The 13256-nt window shown below is 48.7% G+C and overlaps 1 protein-coding gene and 1 pseudogene across 3 annotated transcripts in view; one reads left to right on the forward strand and one right to left on the reverse strand.

Annotated features, from left to right (window-relative positions):
- LOC102553550 (uncharacterized) overlaps positions 1 to 13256 on the reverse strand; it is a 36071-nt pseudogene that overhangs the window by 2634 nt on the left and 20181 nt on the right.
- Positions 318 to 13256, forward strand: part of Ddx11 (DEAD/H-box helicase 11) — a 104807-nt gene continuing 91868 nt past the window's right edge. Inside the window, exon 1 of one of the 3 annotated variants that reach the window (XM_063267345.1) lies at positions 318 to 456. The gene's annotated coding sequence lies outside the window, so the exon portion shown is untranslated. Of the gene's footprint in view, positions 457 to 2503; positions 2634 to 13256 lie in introns of those variants that run through there. The other 2 variants (XM_063267346.1, XM_039084770.2) reach the window with 2 other exon arrangements.

Raw genomic sequence — 13256 nt, forward strand, 5'->3', positions numbered from 1 at the left:
TGGGTAGGCATGCAGAACAAACGTGTAGGAATCTGGTCTCTCTCTTGTCTACAGATGCTGATGTCCATTCTTGGCAGACGCTCCACACTGATACAGCAAACAAGCAGCTCAGCACTGGGTGTTCTTCTCGACCGCAGGGAGATGCTGAGGTGGCCCATTAGAGCCTTGATCTTTGTCCCTCTGCCGGGCACCACACCATCACATTATATTCCACCTGGACATTTGTTCCTGTGAACAACAGCCTCACATATTCCTGCATACCTTGCTCAGGGAGGAGGGTTTTACTCTGTGTTTCCAGTTCAGCGTTGGTATTGAGATGTGATCCTCTGCAGTAATGACCACCTGCCCTCATCGTCAGAGAGCTATGTCCTTCCTGACCCCACATGCACCAGCTCCTGTAGGACGGAGCCGTCATCTGCAGAGGAGAAGCAGAGGAGGGAAGGCCTTAGATGCAAGGTGAGGGAACCCCAGGTACCATGGACAAGGGCAAGCCCACCTTTGTTGAGAACTTCCTACTGCATGAGATACCCCCGTGTAGATTACAACTCTGGTAAGAGCCAAAGCGCTCAGGAGGGAAGGACACTGGAGCAAGTGCAGAGACGGGAGAACTGATGGGCCATTGCCTTGTCCTGAATGACTAAAGCCTGCCCTTGAGACATGCAGTGGCCATCAAGAATAGCCAAGGCCATCGACTACTGGAGGTCAGCAAGTTGTGTGTCAGGAAGCTAATGGAACAGCACGTCCTTTAGGGCGGGGAGGGAAAGGGGTCACATGTGCCATTGGGCTTCGTCTCATGCTGACTCTGGGATAGGGAGAGTCCGGACCCTCTATGTCCTGTGCAAACTCAGGTTCCATAGGGAATCCATGACCATCCTCTGCAGATGAGGACAGCAGTCATGAGTCCCAGAAATGAAACCAATGGAGAACAGAATCGATGGGGCGGTAAGTGGCTGAGACACCTGATAGAGGACTGAGTGAAAATGTGACAGGTCACGAGGTCAGGCCAGCCATGTCCTGTTCCTAGAGTGAGGACAGCTCACACTCTGAAGTGTCTGACAGGCTGGAAAGTGTTTTCGTCTCCCCATCTGGATTGGATAATTTTCTATCAATTTGGTAAACTTAAAGTCATTGGGGATGAAAATGTTTTGTTGAGAATATGCCCTTATCAGATTGTGAGTGTGTCTGTCCTACATTTCATTATTAGTGATTGACTGTGTTTAGTCCAGTTTGGGTGACAGCAGACATGGGAGTAGCTAGCCACTTTTGGAAGATAAATGGTTTTTGTCTTCAGAGCCATGGGGAAGCAATAGAGTCTTGACAGGCAAGCCCTGATGCTCTTGTGCAATCACTTGAAGCACCCAATGTTCTGAGGGGGAGATGAGATTTCCTTTTTGGTCTTCCTCAGGTGGGAAGGGCCTTTTCTCTTCTGATATGCTGCTGCAGACACATGGGGTAGCTACAGCTCCTGAATGGAGGGCACAGGCACTAAATTGGCTCTTCTTCTTGGGACAATGTGAAGCAATGGCAGGCATGGAAGCCCTTCTTGCCATCTTGTGTGCTGATAGTGTCAGGGCAAGAGGCCCATGCTCTCCTGAGGGCCAGATGTGGAGGATGCCAAAGTTGGGCTCACTGGCCCTTCTTTTTAGGGAAAGGCCAGGCATAGAGTGATGTGCCCTTACGGGTTGCATAGGGCATGGAATCTCAGGCTCGGCTGAATTGGTAAATCTATGCTCGGGCCCCTTGTGACCTTTTTTTTAAAACTAAAATAGGTATCTGTCTGTTCATTAAAATCCCCCCCCCCCGGAGTTGGTTACATAACCCAGGGCCTTGCGCTTGCTAGGCAAGTGTTCTACCACTGAGCTAATCCCCAACCCCATTAAAATTTTAGCTGTGATTCCAAGATCTCGTTGGCCTAAAGCCCCATGCTTCAGAGCATGTTCTATTGCTTTAATCTGGATAGGCCGCTGTGTGGTATTAGCTTCACTTCCATGCCCCGTGGATATCTCTTAGTGTCCTCACTGGAGGGCCTCATGCCTGGGGGACTATGAGGACATGGTGAATCATGTCTTCAAGCTGCCCAGGAAAGTGAGCTGGACTGTCCCAGGTTCCCTTGGCAACCCTTTATCTAGGTCTGTCTGCTGCTTCCTCCGAAGGAGCCATACCTAGTGGTGAGGAAATGGACAAGGAAGTCCAGATGCACTCCTCTGCCTCCTCGCCAGCATATGGCTGCCCCATTATGCCCTCTGGGCCATTCAAGCTCTGTTCCCACTCTGCATTGCAGTAAGGTGCTGGGTTTGCACTCGATGTCCAGGACAAAGTTTGTTACATAATCCACATTACCTTCTGCATGTCCGAGGGAAAGCTGGGTTTCCTGCCTCGACGGACAATGTCAAGGCTGACACTGTCTGCCTGATTGTTTTCATTGCCTCTCCCTCCTCCTGCAGGCCATCCTCCACTGTCAGGTCAGAGAAGTGTCCTCCTGGGGCACACTCAGCAACAAGATGGACCCGACTTGCTGTTACTAGAGCCTGGGAGAGGCTGATGGTGTAGCATGGGGTACTGACCAGCCCATACTTGTTGACACTTTCATTGGGTCTGCTTCCTGTCTCTTTGAGAGGCGCCACATTTTGAAGGTAAATGGTGGGTGTTTGTCTTTAGAGCCCTTGTGTAGCCACAGAGTCTTGACAGGCAAGTCCTGATTCTCTTACACAGTCTCTTGAAGCACCCAATATTCTCCAGGGATGGTGAGATTTCCTTATAAAGAGTCTCAGGTGGCCATGAGCATTTCCTCTTCTGATATCCAGCTGCAGACGCACGGGGCAGCCACAGCTCCTAAATGGAGGGCACAGGCAGTAAATGCCTCTGTTCTTGGGACAATGTGAAGCAATGGCAGGCATGGAAGCGATTCTGCCTGAATGTTTTCTTTGCATCTCCCTCCTGAAGGGACCGTCATTCATGGTCAAAGAACTTGCCTACTGGAGCACACTCAGTAACTAGATGCACCCACTTTTATGTTTCTAGAATCTGCAAGAGGCTGATGATGTAGGATAGTGTAGTGACCAAGGTCAAGGTTGTGATGCGCCCTCCCATACTTGTCTACATTTTCCTTGGTTCTGCTTCCTGTCTCTTTCACAGGAGCCACAGTTGGAAGATATATGGTGGGTTTTTGTCTTTGGTGTCCTCGGGATGCAACAGAATCTTGACAGGCAAGCCCTGATTCTCTTATGCAGTCTCTTGAGGCACCCAATATTCTGAGGGGTGGTGAGACTTCCTTGTTAGCTTCTTCCTCAGGTGGCGTGGGCATTTCCTCTTCTGTTATGCTGCGCCAGACACATGGGGAGGGCATAGGCAGTAAATCAGCTCTTCCTTTGGGGAAAAAGTAAAGCAGTGGCAGGCGGGGAGGCACTTCTTGCCATCTTGTGTCCTGACAGTGCTAGGGAAATGGCCCATTTACTCCTGAGGGCCAGATGAGGAGGAAGCCATGTTTGAGCTCACTGGCCCTTCTCTGCTTGGAAGACCAGAGACAGAGGGATGTGCTGGTGATATGGGTGGCATAGGACATGGCATCACAGGCTCGGCTCAAGTGTTAGGTGTGTGTTTATGCCCCTCTTGTACCCATTCTTTTAAAAGCAAATAAGTACCCATCATTCTGCCACATTATTTACAGGGATTAGAAGATCTCTTTGAAATTTAAAGCCATGCATGGCAGCATGTGTATAATGTTGCAATCTGAATAAGTCACATTTGGAATATGTCTACCACGTTTACTGTCCTATGGCTGTCTCTCAATGACTTTCATGGAGGCCTCATTTCTGGAGGAAATGAGATGTTGTGATGTGGGTTTTCAGGTTGCTCAGAGGCATGAGCTGGACTGTCACAGGTCCTAGTGGCAATCTAAGTCCTTGATCTCTTCCCTGGTTCTTCTTCTGAAGGGACAGTACCCCGTGTGAGGACTGCACCCACGTGTCTCCGTGCCATCCTAAGGCCTACTAATGCCAGCTCTGGGTCCCACACTGCCATTTCAGTAAGGCCCAGGATTGTACTTGATGGCCATGCCAAAGTCTATCACCTTCACATGACCCTCTGCCACTCTGAGGAAAAGCTGGGGTTTCCTGTCTCGATGGACAAGGTCAAGGCTGTGGCATTACGTTATTGCCGATTCTATCCGCCTGACTATTTTCTTTGCCTCTTCATCTTGGGGTGGGCCGTCCTCCATTGTCAGGTCAGAGAAGTTTCCCCCTGGAGCACACTTAGTGAGTAGATGGACCTGCTTTGATGTTACTACAACCTGGATGAGGTAATGAAGTTAAAATGGTGTAGTGCACGACATCAGTGATGTGATGTCCCATGCCATATTGTTTACCTTTTAATGGGTTCTGGGTCCTTCCTCTTTCAGAGGATCTACTTTCTTGTAAGATAGATGGGGGCTTTGTCTTTGGTGCCCTCCCTCCGGAAGCAACACAGCTTTAATAGGGAAGCTGTGATTCTCTAACACAGTGACTTGAAGCACCTAATCCTTAGAGGACATGATGAGATTGCCTTGTCAGAGAATTCTTCAGGTAGCACAGGCATTTCCTCTTCGATGTGCTGCTGCTGACACATGGGGCAGCCACAGCTCCTGAATGGAGGGCACAGGCAGGAAATTGGCTCTTCTTCTTGGGAGAATGTAAAGCAATGGCAGGCATGGAAGCCCTTCTTGCCATCTTGTGTCCTGATAGTGCCAGGGGAACAGGCCCAGGCTCTCCTGAGGGCCAGATGTGGAGATGGCCAAAGTTGGGCTCACTGTCCCTCCTCTTATTGGAAGAACAGAGATAGATGGATGAGCTGGTGATGGGGTGGCATAGGGCACACAAGCACAGGCTTGGATGAAGTAAAAGATCTGCACTTAATCTCGTGTGTATGCTTCCTTTCACAATCAAATGTGTACCCATTGGTTCATCATACCTTTTTGCAGGGATTCCAAGAAATTGTTGACATTGAATGCCTTGTCTCTGAGCATGTCTATATTGTTTGATTGAGAATAAGGCACACTTGGGATATTTCCTTTACAGTTAACAACCCTTGGATGTCACTTAATGTCTTCAGTGGAGGGCCCTCATCTCTGGAGGAACTGGGAGAATATGGTGAATTAGGTTTTCAGGTTGTGGAGAGACATGAGCTTGGATGTCACAGGTCCCCATGGCAATTTTTTCCTCAATGTCTTTCTTGGTGCTTCTTCTGAAAGGGTACTACCCAGTGGTGATAGAGTAGCACACCCCAACTCACACATCTGCCTCTCGGCCATCATATGGCCACAAAAACAACCCCCCTTTTCACACACTCTCGTTTCAGTAAGGTGTTGGTTGTACACTTGATGGCCAGGGCAAAGTCTATTACCTTCACATGACCCTCTGCGTCTCTGAGGAAAAACTGGGGTTTCCTGTCTTGATGGACAATGTCAAGGTTGTGGCAGTGCTTTATGGCTGACACTGCCTGCCTGAATATTTTCTCTACCTCTACCTGTAGCAGGTCATCCCCCATTTTCAGGTCAACTTCTTTGGCACACTCAGTAACTAGATAGGCTCCACTCCCTTTGACTCAAAGAGGCTGATGCTGTCGTGACCAATGTCGAGAATGTGATGTGACATCCCATGCTTGTTTACACTTTTATTGGGTCTGGTTCCTGCCTCTTTCAGTGGAGGCTCTTTCTAAGTTGAGAAATATGGTGGGTCTGTTTCTGGAGTGCCCGGGAAGCAACAGTCATGACAGGCATGCGTGGATTCTCTTTCAGTCTCTTGAAGCACCCAAATTCTCAGCGGGTGATGAGATGTCCTTGTTCGAGGTTTCCTCAGGTGGTAGGGGATCTCCTCGTCCAATACACTGGTGTAGACACAAGGGAAAATGCAAAGCAGTAGCAGGCATGGAAGCCCTTCTTGCCACCCTGTGTGGGTTAGTGTCAGGGAAACAGGCCCATGCTCTCCTGAGGGCCAGATGTGGAGGAAGCCAAAGTTGGGCTCACTGCCCCTTCTCTTTATGGAAAGATCAGAGGTAGAGGGATGTGCTAGTGGATGGTTTGGTATGGATGGGGTGGCATAGGACAGAAAGTCACAGCCAGATGAAGAGGAAGATCTGGGCTCAAACCTCTTACATAACTTTTTGTTAAAGTAAAAAATGTACCCGTCCGTTCATTTTATTTTTCCGGCTGGGATTTCAGGACCTCATTGGCTTAAAATCCCATGTTTCAGAGCATGTTATATTGTTTCAATCTGGATAGGTTGATTTCCAGTATTCAATTCACCTTCCTTTACCCATGGGTGCCTCTTAGCGTCTTCAATGGAAGGCCTCATGTCTGTGGGAACTATGAGGATATGGTGAATTAGGTTTTCAAGTTGCCAACAGAACTGAGATGGAATGTCACAGTTTCCCGTGGCGATCTTTATCTGTTTCATGGTCCTTCTCTGAAGGATGATAACCAGTGGTGATGGTATAGAGTACCACACTCGGAGCGCACACATCTGCTTTCTTGCCATCCATCACATGGCTGCTGTAATACTCCCTATTGGGCATTAAAGCTCTTGGTCCCACATCTCAATTTCAGTAAGGTGCTTTGTCTGTTCTTGATGGCAAGGCCAATGTCTATTACCTTCACGTTACCCTCTGCGTCTCTGAGGAAAAGCTAGGGTTTTGAGTCTCCATGGAGAATGCCAAGGTGTGGCAGTACTTTATAGCTGACACCGTCTCCCTGAGTGTTTTCTTTGCCTCTTCTTCCTGCTGTGGATCATCCTCCATTCCAAGGTCAAAGCAGTGTCCTCCTGGAGCACACTCAGTAACTGGATGGACCTGCTCTGATATTACTAGAACCCGGAAGCGGCTGATGGTGTAGGATGGTGGAGTGAACAATATTGAGGTTGTGATGTACCGTCCCATTCCTGTTTACCCTTTCATTACATTCTGCATCCTGCCTCTTGCAGAGAAGTCACATTCTCAAAACATGATATGGTGGGTTTTTGTCTATGCAGTCCTGGGAAGCAACAGAGTCTGGAAAGGCCAGACCTGCTTCTCTTGCGCAGTCTCTTGAAGCACCTAACATTCAGAATGGGTGATGAGATTTTTTTTTTTTTTTTGTCAGAGTCTTCCTGAGGAGTCATGGACATTTCCTCTTCCAATGTGCTGCTGCAGACACATGAGGCAGCCACAGCTTCTGAATGGAGGGCACAGGCAGGCAGTGAATCAGCTCTTTTTTGGCACACTGTGAAGCAATGGCAGGCGGGGAGGCACTTCTTGCCATCTCGTGCCCTGACAGTGTCCGGGCAAAGGTCTGTGCACACCTGAGGGCCAGATGTGCAGAAGGCCAGATTTGGGCTCACTGCCCTTCTCTTTAGTGAAAGACCAGAAATGTGCTGGTGTTGTGTGAGGCGTAGGATATGGAATCACAGGCTCGGCTCAAGTGTTAGGTGTGTGTTCATGCCCCTCTTGTACCCATTCTTTTAAAGTCAAATATGTACCCTTCATTTTGCCACAATATTTTGCAGGGATTCCAAGATCTCGTTGAAATTTAAAGCCATGCATCAGAGCATGTCTATAGTCTCAATCCAGATAGGTCAGAGTTGAAATACTTCCTCCACATTTAATGTCTCATGGATGTCTCTTAATGTCTTCAATGGAGAACTTCACGTCTCTGGGGGAACTGGGATGATCTCATGTTTTTCAAGTTGCTCAGAGACATGAGTTGGAATGTCATAGGTCCCGCAATCTATTTCCATGATCTCTTTCCTGGTGCTTCCTGATGAGTAGGACCCACTGATGTCGGAATGGAGTAGCTGTCCAGACTGTTGTCCAGACTGTACATGTCTGCCCCCTTGCCATCACATGGTCCAATAAGGCAACTTCTGGGGCAGAAAAGCCCTTGGTCTCACTCTGCTCTTGCAGGAAGCTGCTCGGTCTGCACTCCATGGCCCGGGCAAATCTATTACATCCTTCACATTACCCTCCGCCTCTCTGAGGAAACTGGGGTTTCCTGTCTCCATGGACAATGTCAAGGCTGTGGCAGTACTTCATGGCTGACACTGTCTGCCTGAATGTTTTCTTTGCCTCTTCCTCCTACAGTGGACACCCTCCATTATCATGTTAAAGAAGTGTCCTCCTGGGGCACACTGAGCAACAAGATGGACCCAACTTGCTGTTACTAGAACCTGGGAGAGGCTGATGGTGTAGCATTGGGTAGTGACCACTGTCAAGGTTGTGATGCACCAGCCCATACTTGTTGACACTTTCGTTGGGTCTGCTTCCTGCCTCTTTATGCTTTTTTTTTTTTATTTAAAAATTTAAACATGAACACACATTAACTTTTTTATTTTTATTTCAAATGTTATCCCCTTTCCCAGTTTCCCATCCATAACTCCCCTATCCCATCCCCCCTCTCCTTGCTTCTATGAGGGTGTTCCTCCTCCCCAACCACCCACCCCTTCATGCCTCCCTGCCCTGACATTCCCCTACACTGGGGACGGGGTCCAACCTTGGCAGGGCTGCCCAGTGGTGCCTAACAAGGCCCTGCTTGGCTACATATGCAACTGGAGCCATGGCTCTGTCCATTTGGGTAATGGTTTAGTCCCTGGGAGGTCTGTTTGGTTGGTATTGTCGTTCTTATGGGGTTGCAAACCCCTTCAGCTCCTTCAAACCTTTTTGTAACTCCTCCAATGGGAACCCTGTTCTCTGTTCAGTGGTTGGCTTTGAGCATCCGCATCTTTTTGTCAGGCTCTGGCAAAGCCTCTCAGGTGACAGCTTTTATCAGGCTCCTGTCAGCATGCACTTCTTGGTATCAGCAATGCTGTGTGGGTTTGGTGGCTGTATGTATATGAGCTGGATCCCAGGGTGGGTAGGCTCTGAGTATCTATTCCTCTAGTCTCTGCTCCAAACTTTGTTTCCGTATCTCCTATGAATATTTTCCCCCTTTTAAGAAGGACTGAAGCATCTGCACTTTGGTCGTCCTCCTTCTTGAGCTTCATGTGGTCTGTGGATTATATCCTGGGTAATTCGAGCTTTTGGGCTAATATCCAGAGATACAGGCAAGTGCTGGTGAAAGGAGGGGCATAGTGCATGGAATCCAGGCTTGGCTGAAGTGGTAGATCCATGCTCAACCTCCATGCATACCTGTTCTTTTAAAATCAAATATGCACCCATCATTCCGCCAATGTCTTTTTTTTTTTGGAGGGGTTCAACCATCTCATTGGCATTAGACAGCATTCCTCAGAGCATGTCTACACTGTTGTAATATAGAGAGACCACAGTTGGGATATTTACTTCACCTTTCCTGACCCATGGGTGTCCCTCAGTGTCGTGAGTGCAGGGCCTCATCTCTCAAGACACTGTGAGGACCTGGATAATTAGGTTTCAATGTGCTCAGAGATACAACTTAGAATATGACAGGTCCCCTGGCAATCTTTTTCCTGATACCGTTCATGTGGCTTCCTCTGAACTGGTGGCACCCAGTGTGGTAAAATAGAAAAGCAAGCACAGACCCCACACATCTGCCTTTATCCCACCACGTGGCCCCTCTAGTACAATCTCTGGGGTACCAAAGCCCTTGGTTCCTCACTGCCATTTAGGGGCGATGCTAGGTCTGAGCTTGGTGGAGCAGCCAAAGCATCAGCTTGGTTTTTCTGTCTGCATCTTGTATAATGTTTTGAAGTTTAGCGTCTCAAACAATGTCAAATTTGGGGCAGTACTTTGTGGCTATCTGCCCAAAATTTCCTTTGCCTCTCCTTCCTGCAGCAGGCCATCCTCCATTATCAGGTCAAACAAGTTTCCTCCTGGAGCTCACTCTGTAGCTAGATAGACTTGCTTTGATGTTGTTACTAGAACCTTCAAGAGCCTGATGGAGTCAGCATGGTGAAGTGTCCGAGGTGTCATTTCTGACAGTGTTCTCCTGATGTGCTTCTTGGTTATCTCTACAGTTTTTATGGCCAGCACAGCTTGTGTTTGTCTTTGGCAGGCAAGATTGACAGTGCCAAATGTACCCTTGCCGATGGGAAGAGCACATGGACTCCCGAGTTGGTTCTGTGCAGAATTGCTGGCCACAAGGCTAGGGTTGCTTTGCTCTGGTGCATACCGCTGCTGAGGGACGACTGAAAGCTCCCACACTAGGTGCAGCTGATCTCACCCAACAACTAAACAGACAGCTGTGAGGGAATCCCACAGGTCGCCAACCACAGCTCTCTCTTCTGTAGGGACAGAACTACAGACAGCCCACAGCCTCCTATGGGGGACCCTCAATCTTCCATCACAGTAATGTCAGAGCAAGAAATGGAGCAAGTACAACACGGCATAAGCCACAGTGGCTGTCTCTACTTTGGGCCACTGGGACCTTTGCATTCTCTTGAAAATGAGATCAGCCTCTCCCAGTTCAGCGGTTCAGAGATGGATATTTACTTGTTTAACAGGCAGCAGAGTGCTTCAGTGGCCTTTGTAGATAGATGTTGACCAGCATTCCTTGCAAGCAGGGCCAGCTCTAACCTGCTGTTCAGGTAGGGTGTCGGTCACAGTCTTTGGAGTTTTGCAGCTAGTGAGGGACATGGCCAGTTCTGTTACAGATGACCACAGGGCCAGCTCTCCTGCCTGCCACTGGTATCACGTGATGAATGAATGAAGAGGGATCTCACCCTCGCCTAGCAGACAAGAGGACCCTTGGGGCTTGTACACAACCCATACATCCAGGCCCAGCTCTACTGTGCTCCCAGGCAAGGTCTGGGGCCTGAACTCCAGAGTGCTGTAGCGAGTGAGTGTCAGGGGCAGCGCTCCTGCTCTGGTCACACCAGAGTCAAGTCTCAAGCTCGCTGTAGGTGGTGAGGCACAAGGACAGAGAAGGGTGTCCCTTTCTTTGTCCACACTACTGAATTGGCACCAAGTAGCAGTGCCAGCTCCCCCATACTTGCTCTTCCCGAGAGCAACACATACCCTCCTCAGGCGGTGACTGTGATTTAGGTCAGTGTAGTCCCTGCTATGTCATGATGGGGAAAGCCAGTGGCAATGTTGTGCAGTGCCTCACATGCCCCCTAAGGAGTTTTCCTGGAGAGCATGCAAAACTCCAGACCTTGTATGAAAGATTGTCCTTGGTTTGTAGTCAGGTGGCCCATTGATGTTTCCAGCAGTTTGAGACCTGGTAACTAGGATAAGCCAGCTATACTGACAAGCTTTCTGCATTGAAGTGTGGCTTTCTTTTGTAAGAAAACCCTTAACTGCCCAGACACACACTGACTAAAGACTTGCTACTCTCGTCAGGGACCTCAGTAATCTTGTTTTGGTCTTCTCCCTCAGGGAAAACAAAACCTGTACCTGTCTTTTCGGCCCACTGAATAAAACTGATCTTATTGTTCCCAGGTGTGACTGCTTGGTTGGTGTCTTCTTTTAAACCAAATAGTGCAGTCCAAAAAAATATCTCCACCTTTCTCCTGACCTGTATTTAGCCTGACTGGACATCTAACACTTACCAGGATCATGCGGCCCTGGGCTGTTTCCCAAGCCTATTTTTTTAATTGATGAGAGTTGCTAGTGAATTTTGCTTTTGTTGTGTGGTCAAACCTCGGATCTTGGAAAAGAAACTTCAAAGATTTAAAGCTTTGATTATATGAATAGGTCCTTATTACTAGAGATTTCTCAAATAGTTTAAAATTACCATGACTGTGGAACAGAAAAAGAAGCATTAGATAAGAGAGATCCTAGAGGGGAAGCAAGAGACACCAGGAGAGGAAGGGGCAAGGAGGACATCTGGTCCTATGTCGTGAGATTACAGAGGGGTCCATGTCCCGTGCTGTATTGGCCTTCCTCTGGGGCAACAGAAGTGGATGTACAAAACTCAAATACCCCAGCACTTCTCGTAGACCGGCACCCATGTCCTATTCTTTTAACTGCAGCCCAGCTAACGTGCTGCCAGACACTAACCCAGGGGAGCCTCTTCCAGAGAGCAGAGCAGTTGTGGTCATCACAGTCCCTCAGCCTTGATGGGGAAACAAGAGGAGGTGACTGGGTGATGCTGCAGTGGATGCAGACTGGATGCCTAGCCATGAACCACCATGAGGGGAAGGTACATTCTAGGTTCTTCCCCAGGCATGTCACGTGTAGCTCAGCTCATCCAGATGGGCACTGACGTTTGGCTTCAGCTTGTAGGTAACCATGGGACCTCTGAGTGGATTGTTGACTGCTGCAGGTGGAAGACGGAGACCCCATACTGTGTACCTGATATAACATGGGACCTGGAGGGGTCGTATGCTTCCACCCCTAGCTATATGCTCACTCGTACAAGACTGACCTCCTGTTATGTTTGTCAAGGGAAGGTGTGTGTTCATAAGAACAATGCTACGTGTCGCTTTTCCCAGGATCCCCCTTCTTTGTAGACTTGGCATTCTTTGAATTCTCCCAGCTCCTCAATCTACCAAGTCTTGGTGTAAGCCATGGATCCAGAGATTCCCTATAGCTTCCTAAATGATGTTTAATCCCAAGGCTTTGCAAAAAAGCCTGAGGCTCAAGACCTAGTCTTTTGAAGCCTTTCGCTGGGAGAACTAGAGTTGTCTCCCCACATATTCTAAATCCCAAGACAGCGAGTCAGGGAGAGCAGGTGTTGATGGCACATTCCAAGTTCAAGGGAAAAGTGAGGCTGGGTCCACAGATCCCCTGTGCCTGTCAGCTGGGAACAGCTCTGTGATGCACAGATTTGGTTCCGGAATCCCCGGGTGGTTCTTCCGTGAGAGTGCTGCAGTCACTCATAAGACCATCTCTACTGTCTGGTTCTGTGTGTCAACCTGATGGAAGCTGGAGTTATCACAGAGAAAGGAGTCTCCCTTGAGGAAATGCCTCCATGAGATCCAGGTGTAAGGCATTTTCTCAATTAGTGATCAAGGGTTGGAGGGCCCATTGTGGCTGGGGCCTTCCCTGGACTTTCTGGGATCTAAAAGAAAGCAAGCTGAACAAACAGGGGAAGCGAGTCAATAAATAGCACTTCTTCATGGCCTCTGCATCAGCTCCTATCCCCAAGGTCCTGCCCTGTGTGAGTTCCAGTCCTGACTTCCTTTCCTGATGGACAGCCATGTGGAAGTGTAAGCTGAATAGACCCCTTCATCCCAAACTTGCTTCTTGGTCATGATGCTTTGTACAGGAATAGGAACCCTGACTAAGACAAATTGGTACTGGGAGTGGGGTATCCCTGTGACAGGCTGACCATGTTTTTTTGAGGACTGTGGAAGGACTCTGGAACTTTGGGATAGAAGAGCCATTGGGTGTTAAGA

The sequence above is a fragment of the Rattus norvegicus genome, chromosome 9, assembly GCF_036323735.1.
Source record: "Rattus norvegicus strain BN/NHsdMcwi chromosome 9, GRCr8, whole genome shotgun sequence".
NCBI classification, from domain to species: Eukaryota; Metazoa; Chordata; class Mammalia; order Rodentia; family Muridae; genus Rattus; species Rattus norvegicus.